The following is an 11,920-nucleotide window of genomic DNA, read 5'->3' as shown; positions in this document are numbered from 1 at the left end:
AAGGATTCAATCAATCCCGTATACAATTCCCTTTGTCTACTGGTATGATACTTGCCCGAGATTCGATCGTCTGTATCCCAATACCTTGTTCAATCTCATTACCGGCAAGTCTCTTTACTTGTTCCATAACACATCATCCCGTGATCAACTCCTTGGTCACATTATGCACATTATGATGATGTCCTACCGAGTGGGCCCAGAGATACCTCTCCGTTACACGGAGTGACAAATCCCAGTCTCGATTCGTGCCAACCCAACAGACACTTTCGGAGATACCCGTAGTGCACCTTTATAGCCACCCAGTTACGTTGTGACGTTTGGTACACCCAAAGCATTCCTACGGTATCCGGGAGTTGCACAATCTCATGGTCTAAGGAAATGATACTTGACATTAGAAAAGCTTTAGCATACGAACTACACGATCTTGTGCTAGGCTTGGGATTGGGTCTTGTCCATCACATCATTCTCCTAATGATGTGATCCCGTTATCAATGACATCCAATGTCCATGGTCAGGAAACCATGACCATCTATTGATCAACGAGCTAGTCAACTAGAGGCTTACTAGGGACATGTTGTGGTCTATGTATTCACACATGTATTACGGTTTCCAGTTAATACAATTATAGCATGAACAATAGACAATTATCATGAACAAGGAAATACAATAATAACCATTTTATTATTGCCTCTAGGGCATATTTCCAACAGTCTCCTACTTGCACTGGAGTCAATAATCTAGTTCACATCACTATGTGATTGCAATGAATCCAACACCCATGGGGTTTGTTCATATCTTGCTTGTGAGAGAGGTTTATTAGTCAATGAGTCTGAACCTTTCAGATCCATGTGTGCTTTACAAATCTTTATGTCATCTTGTAGATGCAGCTACCACGTGCTACTTGGAGCTATTCCAAGTAACTGTTCTACTATACGAATCCGGTTTACTACTCAGAGTCATCCAGATTAGTGTCAAAGTTTGCATCGACGTAACCCTTTACGACGAACTCTTTTACCAACTCCATAATCGAGAAAATTCCTTAGTCCACTAGTTACTAAGGATAAGTTCGACCGCTGTCGTGTGATCCATTCCTGGATCACTCCTGTACCCCTTGACTGACTCATGGCAAGGCACACTTCAAGTGCGGTACACAGCATAGCATACTGTAGAGCCTACGTCTAAAGCATAGGGGACGACCTTCGTCCTTTCTCTCTCTTGTACCGTGGTCAGGTCTTGAGTCTTACTCAATATTCACACCTTGTAACACAGCTAAGAACTCCTTCTTTGCTGATCTATTTTGAACTCCTTCAAAATCTTGTCACGGTATGTATTCATTCGAAAGTACTATTAAGCGTTTTTTATCTATCCTTATAGATCTTGATGCTCAATGTTCAAGTAGCTTAATCCAGATTTTCCATTGAAAAACACTTTTCAAATAACCCTGCATGCTTTCGAGAAATTCTACATCATTTCTGATCAACAATATGTTAACAACATATACTCATCAAAAATTCTATAGTGCTCCCACTCACTTCTTTGGAAATACAAGTTTCTCATAAACTTTGTATAAACCCAAAATCTTTGATCATCTCATCAAAGCGTACATTCCAACTCCGAGACGCTTACTCAGTCCTTAGAAGGATTGCTGGAGCTTTGCATACTTGTCAGCATCTTTCAGGATTGACAAAACCTTCTGGTTGTATCACATACAACCTTTCCTCAAGAAAAATGTCGAGGAAACAATGTTTTTTACATCCTATCTATAAGATTTCATAAATAATGCAGTAACTGCTAACATAATTCCAACAGACTCTTAGCATCGCTACAAGTGAGAAAGTTTCATCGTAGTCAACTCCTTGAACTTGTCGGGAAACATCTTAACGACAAGTTGAGCTTTCTTAATGGTGACACTTACCATCATTGTCTGTCTTCCTTTTAAAATCCATCTGCACCCAACAGCCTTACGACCATCAAGTGGTTCTTTCAAAGTCTATACTTTCTTTTATACATGGATCCTCTCTCGGATTTTATGGCCTCGAGCCATTCTTCGGAATCTGGGCCCACCATCACTTCTCCATAGCTCGTAGGTTCATTGTTGTCTAGCAACATGACTTCCAAGACAGGATTACGTACCACTCTAAAGTAGTATGCATCCTTGTCGACCTATGAGGTTTGGTAGTGACTTGATCCAAAGTTTCATGATCACTATCATAAGCTTCCACTTCAATTGGTGTAGGTGCCACAGGAACAACTTCCTGTGCCCTGCTACACACTAGTTGAAGTGACGGTTCAATAACCTCATCAAGTCTCCACCATCCTCCCACTCAATTCTTTCGAGAGAAACTTTTCTCAAGAAAGGACCCGTTTCTAGAAACAATCACTTTTGCTTCCGGATCTGAAATAGGAGGTATACCCAACTATTTTTGGGTATTCTATGAAGATGCATTTATCCGCTTTGGGTTTGAGCTTATCAGCCTAAAACTTTTTCACATAAGCATCGCAGCCCCAAACTTTTAAGAAACGACAGCTTAGGTTTGTCTAAACCATAGTTCATACAGTGTCGTCTCAACGAATTGTGTGGTGCCCTATTTAAAGTGAGTGCGGTTGTCTCTAATGCCTAACCCATAAACGATAGTGGTAATTCGATAAGAGACATCATGGTATGCACCATATCCAATAGGGTGCAGTTGTGATGTTCGGACACACCATCACACTATGGTGGTCCAGGCGGTATTAGTTGTGAAACAATTTCCACAATGTCTTAATTGTGTGCCAAACTCGTAACTCAGATATTCATCTCTATGATCATATCATAGACATTTTATCATCTTGTCACGACGATCTTCAACTTCACTCTGAAATTACTTAAACATTTCAATAATTCAGACTTGTGTTTCATCAAGTAAATATACTCAACATCTGCTCAAATCATCTGTGAAGTACGAACATAATGATATCCACTGCGTGCCTCAGCACTCATTGGACTGCACACATCAAAATGTATTACTTCCAACAAGTTTCTTTCTTGTTCCATGTTACTGAAAATGAGGCCTTTCAGTCATCTTGCCCATGTGGTATGATTTGCATGTCTCAAGTGATTCAAAATCAAGTGAGTCCAAACGATCCATCTGCATGGAGTTTCTTCATGCATATCTACCAATAGACATGGTTCGCATGTCTCAATCTTTTCAAAAAACGAGTGAGTCCAAAGATCCATCAACATGGAGCTTCTTCATGCGTTTTATACCAACATGACTCAAATGGCAGTGCCACAAGTACATGGTACTATCATTACTATCTTATATCTTTTGGCATGAACATGTGTATCACTACGATCGAGATTCAATAAACCATTCATTTTAGGTGCAACACCATTGAAGGTATTATTCAAATAAACAGAGTAACCATTATTCTCCTTAAATGAATAACCGTGTGGCGATAAACATAATCCAATCATGTCTATGCTCAACGCAAACACCAAATAACAATTATTTCGGTTTAACACCAATCCCGATGGTAGAGGGAGCGTGCGATGTTTGATCACATCAACCTTGGAAACACTTCCAACACATATCGTCATCTCACCTTTAGCTAGTCTCCGCAGCCTTTTATTTCGAGTTACTAACGCTTAGCAACCGAACCGGTATTTATTACCCTGGTGCTACTAGGAGTACTAGTAAAGTACACAATAATATGACGTATATCCAAAATACTTCTGTCGACCTTGCCAGCCTTCTCATCTACCAAGTATCTAGGGTAGTTCTGCTTCAGTGACCGTTCCCCTCATTATAGAAGCACTTAGTCTCGGGTTTGGTTCAACCTTGGGTTTCTTCACTAGAGCAGCAACTGATTTGCCGTCTCATGAAGTATCCCTTCTTTTCCCTTGCCCTTCTTGAAACTAGTGGTTTAACCATCAACAATTGATGCTCCTACTTGATTTCTACTTTCACGGTGTCAAACATCGCGAGTTGCTCAAGGATCATCATGTCTATCCCTTATATGTTATAGTTCATCACGAAGCTCTAATAGCTTGGTGGCAGTGACTATGGAGAACCATCACTATCTCATCTGGAAGATCAACTCCCACTCGATTCAAGCAATTGCAGTACTCAGACAATCTGAGCACATGCTCAACGATTGAGTTTTTCTCCCTTAGTTTGCAGGCTTAAGAAACTTGTCAGAGGTCTCATACCTCTTGACGTGGGCACTAGTCTGAAATTCCAATTTCGGTCTTTGGAACATCTCATATGTTCTGCGACGTTTCGAAAAACGTCTTTGGTGCCACAATTCTAAACTGTTAGTATTACGTACTGAACTATCACGTAGTCATCAAAACGTGTATGTCAGATGTTTCCCAACATCTGCAGACGATGCTCGAGGTTCAACACACTGAGCGGTGCATTAAGGACATAACCCTTCTGTGCAGCAATGAGGACAATCCTCAGTTCACGGACCCAGTCCGCATAATTGCTACTGTCAACTCTTAACTAAATTTTCTCTAGGAACATATCTAAAACAGTAGAACCAAAGCATGAACTACGACATAATTTGCAAAGACCTTTTGACTATGATCATGATAATTAAGTTCATCTAATCAAATTATTCAATGAACTCCCACTTAGATAGACATCCCTCTAGTCATCTAAGTGATACATGATCCGAGTCAACTAGGACGTGTCCGATCATCACGTGAGACGGACTAGTCAGCATCGGTGAACATCTTCATGTTGATCGTATCCACTATACGACTCATATTCGACCTTTCGGTCTTCCGTGTTCCGAGGCCATGTCTGTACACGCTAGGCTCGTCAAGTTAACCTAAGTGTATTGCGTGTGTAAATCTGGCTTACACCCATTGTATGTGAATGTTAGAACCTATCACACCCGATCATCACGTGGTGCTTCAGAACAATGGACCTTAGTAGCGGTGCACAGTTAGGGGGAACACTTTCTTGAAATTATTGCGAGGGATCATCTTATTTATGCTACCGTCGTTCTAAGCAAATAAGATGTAAACATGACAAACATCACATGCAAATCATAAAGTGACATGATATGGCCAATATCATCTTGCGCCTTTGATCTCCATCTTCGAGGCGCGGCATGAACACCATCGTCACCGGCATGACACCGTGATCTCCATCATCATGATCTCCATCATCGTGTCTTCATGAAGTTGCCTCGCCAACTATTACTTCTACTACTATGGCTAACGGTTAGCAATAAAGTGAAGTAATTACATGGCGTTTTCATTGACATGCAGGTCATAAATAAATTAAGACAACTCCTATGGCTCCTGCCGGTTGTCATACTCATCGACATGCAAGTCGTGATTCCTATTACAAGAACATGATCAATCTTATACATCAGATATATCATTCATCACATCCTTTTGGCCATATCACATCACATAGCATACCCTGCAAAAACAAGTTAGACATCCTCTAATTGTTGTTGCATGTTTTACGTGGCTGCTATGGGTTTCTAGCAAGAACGTTTCTTACCTACGCAAAACCACAAGGTGATATGCCAATTGCTATTTACCCTTCATAAGGACCCTTTTCATCGAATCCGATCCGACTAAAGTGGGAGAGACAGACACCCGCCAACCACCTTATGCATCAAGTGCATGTCAGTCGATGGAACCTGTCTCACGTAAGTGTACGTGTAAGGTCGGTCCGGGCCGCTTCATCCCACAATGCCGCCGAATCAAGATAAGACTAGTAACGGCAAGCAAATTGAACAAATCATCGCCCACGACTACTTTGTGTTCTACTCGTGCATAGAATCTACGCATAGACCTAGCTCATGATGCCACTATTGGGGATCGTAGCAGAAATTTAAAATTTTCTACGCATCACCAAGATCAATCTATGGGGTAATCTAGCAACGAGGGGAAGGGGAGTGCATCTACATACCCTTGTAGATCGCTAAGCAGAAGCGTTACTAGAACGCGGATGAGGTAGTCGTACTCGTAGCGATTCAGATCACGGTCGATTCCGATCTAAGCGCCGAACAACGGCGCCTCCGCGTTCAACACATGTGCGGCCCGGTGACGTCTCCCATGCCTTGATCCAGCAAGGAGAGAGGGAGAGGTTGGGGAAGACTCCGTCCAGCAGCAGCACGACGGCGTGGTGGTGGTGGAGGAGCGCGGTACTCCTGCAGGGCTTCGCCAAGCACTATGAGAGACGAGGAGGGAGAAAGGTAGGGCTGCGCCTTGAGGGAGATCAAATCATGTGTTGGGCAGTCCCCAATACCTCAAGTATATATAGGGGGAAGGGAGGGGTTGCGCCCCCTTCTAGGGTTTCCTCCCTAGGGGGGGGGGGCGGCAGCCCTAGATGCCATCTAGGGTGGCAGCCAAAGGGGAGAGGGAGAGGGGGGCGCACCAGAGTGGGCCCTAGGGCCCATCTGCCCTAGGGTTTGCCCCCTCCCCTCTTGGAGGTGCCTTGGGCCTTGGTGGGAGGCGCCCCAGCCCACCTAGGGGCTGGTACCTTCCCACTGTTGGCCCATGTAGGCCTCCGGGGCTGGTGGCCCCTCCCGGTGGACTCTCGGACCCTTCCGGTGGTCCCGGTACATTACCGGTGATGCCCGGAACACTTCCGGTGGCCAAATCCTCACTTCCTATATATCAATTTTTACCTTCGGACCATTCCGGAACTCCTCGTGACGTCCGGGATCTCATCCGGAACTCCGAACAACATTCTGTAACCACGTACATACTTTCCCTATAACCCTAGCGTCATTGAACCTTAAGTGTGTAGACCCTACGAGCTCGGGAATCATGCAGACATGACCGAGACATCTCTCTGGTCAATAACCAACAACAAGATCTGGATACCCATGTTGGCTCCCACATGTTTCACGATGATCTCATCGGATGAACCACGATGTCAAGGATTCACTCAATCCCGTATACTATTCCCTTTGTCTACTGGTATGATACTTGCCCGAGATTCGATCGTCTGTATCCCGATACCTTGTTCAATCTCATTACCGGCAAGTCTCTTTACTCGTTCCGTAACACATCATCCCGTGATCAACTCCTTGGTCACATTGTGCACATTATGATGATGTCCTACCGAGTGGGCCCAGAGATACCTCTCCGTTACACGGAGTGACAAATCCCAGTCTCGATTCGTGCCAACCCAACAGACACTTTCGGAGATACCCGTAGTGCACCTTTATAGCCACCCAGTTACGTTGTGACGTTTGGTACACCCAAAGCATTCCTACGGTATCCGGGAGTTGCACAATCTCATGGTCTAAGGAAATGATACTTGACATTAGAAAAGCTTTAGCATACGAATTACACGATCTTGTGCTAGGCTTAGGATTGGTCTTGTCCATCACATCATTCTCCTAATGATGTGATCCCGTAATCAATGACATCCAATGTCCATGGTCAGGAAACCATGACCATCTATTGATCAACGAGCTAGTCAACTAGAGGCTTACTAGGGACATGTTGTGGTCTATGTGTTCACACATGTATTACGGTTTCTGGTTAATACAATTATAGCATGAACAATAGACAATTATCATGAACAAGGAAATACAATAATAACCATTTTATTATTGCCTCTAGGGCATATTTCCAACAAGGTGTTCTTGGATTTCTAGTTTGGGATCATCATATGTTTACTGTGGGCTTCGACGTTGATACTCGTGCCTACTTCACCGCAGGTACCATGATCATAGCTGTGCCCATAGGAATCAAAATATTTAGTTGGATTGGTACCATGTGGGGAGGTTCGATACAATACAAAACACCCATGTTATTTGCTCTAGGGTTCATCTTTTTGTTCACCGTAGGAGGGCTCACTGGAATAGTTCTAGCAAACTCTGGGCTAGACATTGCTCTACATGATACTTATTATGTGGTTGCACATTTCCATTATGTACTTTCTATGGGAGTCATTTTTGCTTTATTTGCTGGATTTTACTATTGGGTGGGTAAAATCTTTGGTCGGACATATCCTGAAACTTTAGGCCAAATCCATTTTTGGATCACTTTTTTCAGGGTTAATCTGACCTTCTTTCCCATGCATTTCTTAGGGCTTTCGGGAATGCCACGTCGCATTCCAGATTATCTAGATGCTTACGCCAGATGGAATGCTTCGAGCAGTTTCGGTTCTTATATATCCGTAGTTGGGACTCGTCGTTTCTTCGTAGTTGTCTCAATCACTTCAAGAAGTGGAAAGAACCAAAAATGTGCGGAAAGTCCTTGGGTTGTTGAACAGAATCCAACCACACTAGAATGGTTGGTACAAAGCCCTCCGTCCTTTCATACTTTTGGAGAACTTCCTGCGCTAAAAGAGACAAAAAGCTAAAAAAAACCTCCTAACTATGAAGGAAGTTTCATAGAGATAGGTGTGGGGAAATAAGTTCTTCATTTGAAGAGTTAGTTGGCTGGCCTACCGGCCCGCAGATTAGGTTGGCTTTTATCACCAACTGAACTGCGTAACCAAAGCGATTCCTTCTTGGTGGAGATAGGTGGGTCCTGGTTCAACCTAAGTCAGTTCGAACCTGACGGGTCATTCGTTCGTGTGGAGAATCTCTCTCCTTACTCATGATTTATTTATCTTTGAGGCGAGGCATATTCATATGTCAAAGAAGGGGGAAGTGTCTCCATTGACGCTCATAGAACCCGAAAAAAAGAATATATCGTCGTTTAAGGACCAAGGATGCGATGTGAGAAGCGTAGGTCGGAGTAGCAGGAGTATGCGACAAGCAGTTGCATGTTTGATGTGGGTCTGTAACGAGATGAATTAGAACACTTGGAATCCTCGCGGATATAGCTGCCACGAGGGCTCTTTCCCACTTAATAGATTCATTCCTTCGTTACGGCGGTTGAGGGTACCTGCCATTCAGAGATGCTATCAGAGTAGGAAAGTTAGCCAAGTTATCCTGCCTAGTTTAGATAAAGCACCCCGATCATACCAGACGCAACCCGATCATTGTATACATAACATAGTGGAATTTGAGTAAATTATCTCTGCCTTTCCCATTTCCTATTCAAAAACCACTAGGCATAGAAGGAAATCTTTCCCGGTAGAAGGTTATCAGTAATCAGCAGTTGGAATAAGCCCTTCCAGTCTTTTTCGCCTAAGAAGGTTTTGGAGGAGGAACCTATGGGAACGGCAGTCCTGCATCGAGATTATTAGTTGCTTACCGCTGCACATTTTATCAAGATCAACTTGTGGGAATAGCCTTCCCTTCCTTACCAAAGAAAGAAAAAAGGAATGACGCGGTCTGGTTTACAAGGAAGAAAGAAATAGGATAAGGGTAAAGGTGACGTTTTAGCTCTTCGTTCCGCTCTTGGTTTACATGCTTTGTTAACCTGACCGGAAAAGGGGGCATTTTCTGGGTAGGTTTCCCTATTAAGTCAGCATTGGATCAAGATTGGAGACCCACCACAAGCAGAGAACAAAAAGCCTAAGAGTGGTGACCAACCATCTGCAAAACGAGTAACATAGCAAAGCGAAGAAGAGAAGGGGGAAGAAAAAGGTTCCTAACTCATTGGATAGCTTAATCTATTGGTCAGGGATCCCATCTTTACTTTATTTAGGTGCCTAGACTTTTCGGGGCATAGGGTAGATTTCACAGTCTTTTAAGTGAATACGCCTTCTCTTTATGTATAGAGCTCTTCAAGAATGGATCAGCTCCTAGCGAAAAAGTCCAAGGTCTGAATACCAAGAGCGGTCAAACACAGTGATCGGTCCCAGTCAATGGGTAGAAAAGCCGGCCCTATAATCTGAAGTAGTCTTCGACTAGGTATATAAAATGGATAAAAAGAAAGAAGGGGGGAGAGGAGATAGATGCATTTCTCTAGGCGTATATGATATTGGAAAGAATGGAATTGAGTAAGCTTAGGCCAATCGATAAGTCATCTTTGTATAACTTCCCATATGCCTACTTCTAAGCTAAAGTAAGGAAATAGGGTGAGATAAGCAAGAATGAGCCGAACGAAGACGTAAGGTTTGTTTAGATGTAGTCTTTGTGCTTTTCAAGTTGCTTCTTGCGAAATCAACTAAGTTCGAAAAGGCCATGCCCAGGTTTCCGGGAGTTAGATAAGATATGTCAGCTGTTGGAGGATCAATATTATCCGGGGGGATCCATATATTATGAGGGAGTATAGAGAGGGGTCTAGAGATAGTACAATATGTAGTGAACCTATTCATTAAATGGACTTTTCCCTTACCTCTCATCAGCTTCCCTTTCCCTCGCTAGCAGCCGGTAAAGTGGTGACCGGTGGGTGTGGTATTTTCGTTCCAAAAGAGCATAAAAAGTTGCAGGCTCGTTTCCCCTCCACTACTCTCCTTCCCAGCTCGAATTTCCTTTGTTTTGGGGTCTTCCTCAGTGCATGGTTGAACGGTTTATAGAAAACATGACCATCATGCACAGATCGGGTTAGGATCCTTTGCAGTAGTGTACGGTGTTGTACAATCACTGCCATGTAGGACCTGGCCCCACATGTCATCCACACTACAGCACCATACGGTACTGTAGAGGATCTCAACCCGCATAGACTATGGCGCACTTGAAATCCTGAGTATGTCTATATTCGCAAGATCACGAGACGTCTTGTTTGTTGTTTCAAAAAAATAAAAATAAAAAAGAAGCAATCGTTTTCAAGTGGCCACTGCATCGGTTCTTTAAGCATCCAAGGATGGAGAGGGACCAACAACATGCGGTCCATGTGAGATTAGTATACACCATCGTGCAAGTTGCAGGCTGAAAAATGGCGCCATCTGTGTATAATATATTGCCTAAGGAACTGGGAGCAGAGAAAAAGATTTTTATCATGTGGTTGCTAACATGCCAGGGCAGGATGTGTGGACACAGACGCATATGCAGCTTCTCGTGCCTAAAAGGTCTAAAATGTATTTTTCATGGAGCAATAAAGAGTCCAGCCAGCGTCGAGTTGGTCAAGCTGGAAATTTGCTGCCCTTCTAAACAATTTTCAGCCCCCTGCCATATACGCTAGTATAAAATAAATAAATTTCAAATCCGTAAAAGAATGACTTGATCCTTGGTAAAATTATTTCTTTGAAAAAAAACTTTTTTAGTAATAACTTTTGCATGACCAAAGATAAACCAAACAAAAACTAAATTTACACCGGAGGAGTGATGTCCACGTGTTGTTGCTCCAAGAAAGGCACGACTCAAAAGGCAAAAGCTTCTCTCGCCGGCCTCCGTTTCTTACTATTTTTTTTAGGTGTCTTTATTACTTTTTTTCCTCCCTGGATGGCACCCTCACTCCGCAGACAGCGGGCCCAAGCCACGACCGGACCCACGTAAACAGCCTCACATGCTACTCCGCGAGGCGTAAGTGCGCCAGCAGCAACGGCTTTTCGGGTACGTGCGCCCGGCTGTTTTCCCCACCGCACACTCAGATTGACAGCGAGGGCGGAATGACGTGGCCGGACGTGGGGCCCACTGAGCGGTGGGGCCGCGGAAATTCGTGGCCAAGGATTGCTTCCCGGCCGCTGACTGGGGCCCGGACCGGCCGCGCCAGTCGCCGGCCACCGGCCTCTCCCAGTGAGGTAAACCACATGTGTCCCTTTGCTAAACAACCCCCTAACTATCTCGTAACCACAAACAAGTCTACGCCGCGTAACCACATTGCTAAATGGATGCTGATAATACCCACGTCTATAACGGGGAGCGGATTTTTGCACCGGAATCCACTTTCTAGAACTCAGAAAAAAGGTATATTTGCAGATTTAAAGAACTCCGAAAAGATCATTTTCACCCAGGTCACAGAAGGTTATATTTTACAAATTTTTCGAGAGCAAGTTAAAAGTAAGGATCCTCGCAAAAAAAGAGAGAGTTAAATGTAAGGATACATGTGGGTGTGGCTTCTTTTCTGGAATTTTTCAAAATGTATGAATATGTTCGTTTTGCCAAGTTTTAGGAA

This window comes from Triticum urartu, chromosome 2A (assembly GCF_056163025.1).
Source record: "Triticum urartu cultivar PI428250 chromosome 2A, HENAU_Tu73, whole genome shotgun sequence".
In the NCBI taxonomy this organism is placed as follows: Eukaryota; Viridiplantae; Streptophyta; class Magnoliopsida; order Poales; family Poaceae; genus Triticum; species Triticum urartu.
This window is presented reverse-complemented; position numbering follows the sequence as displayed.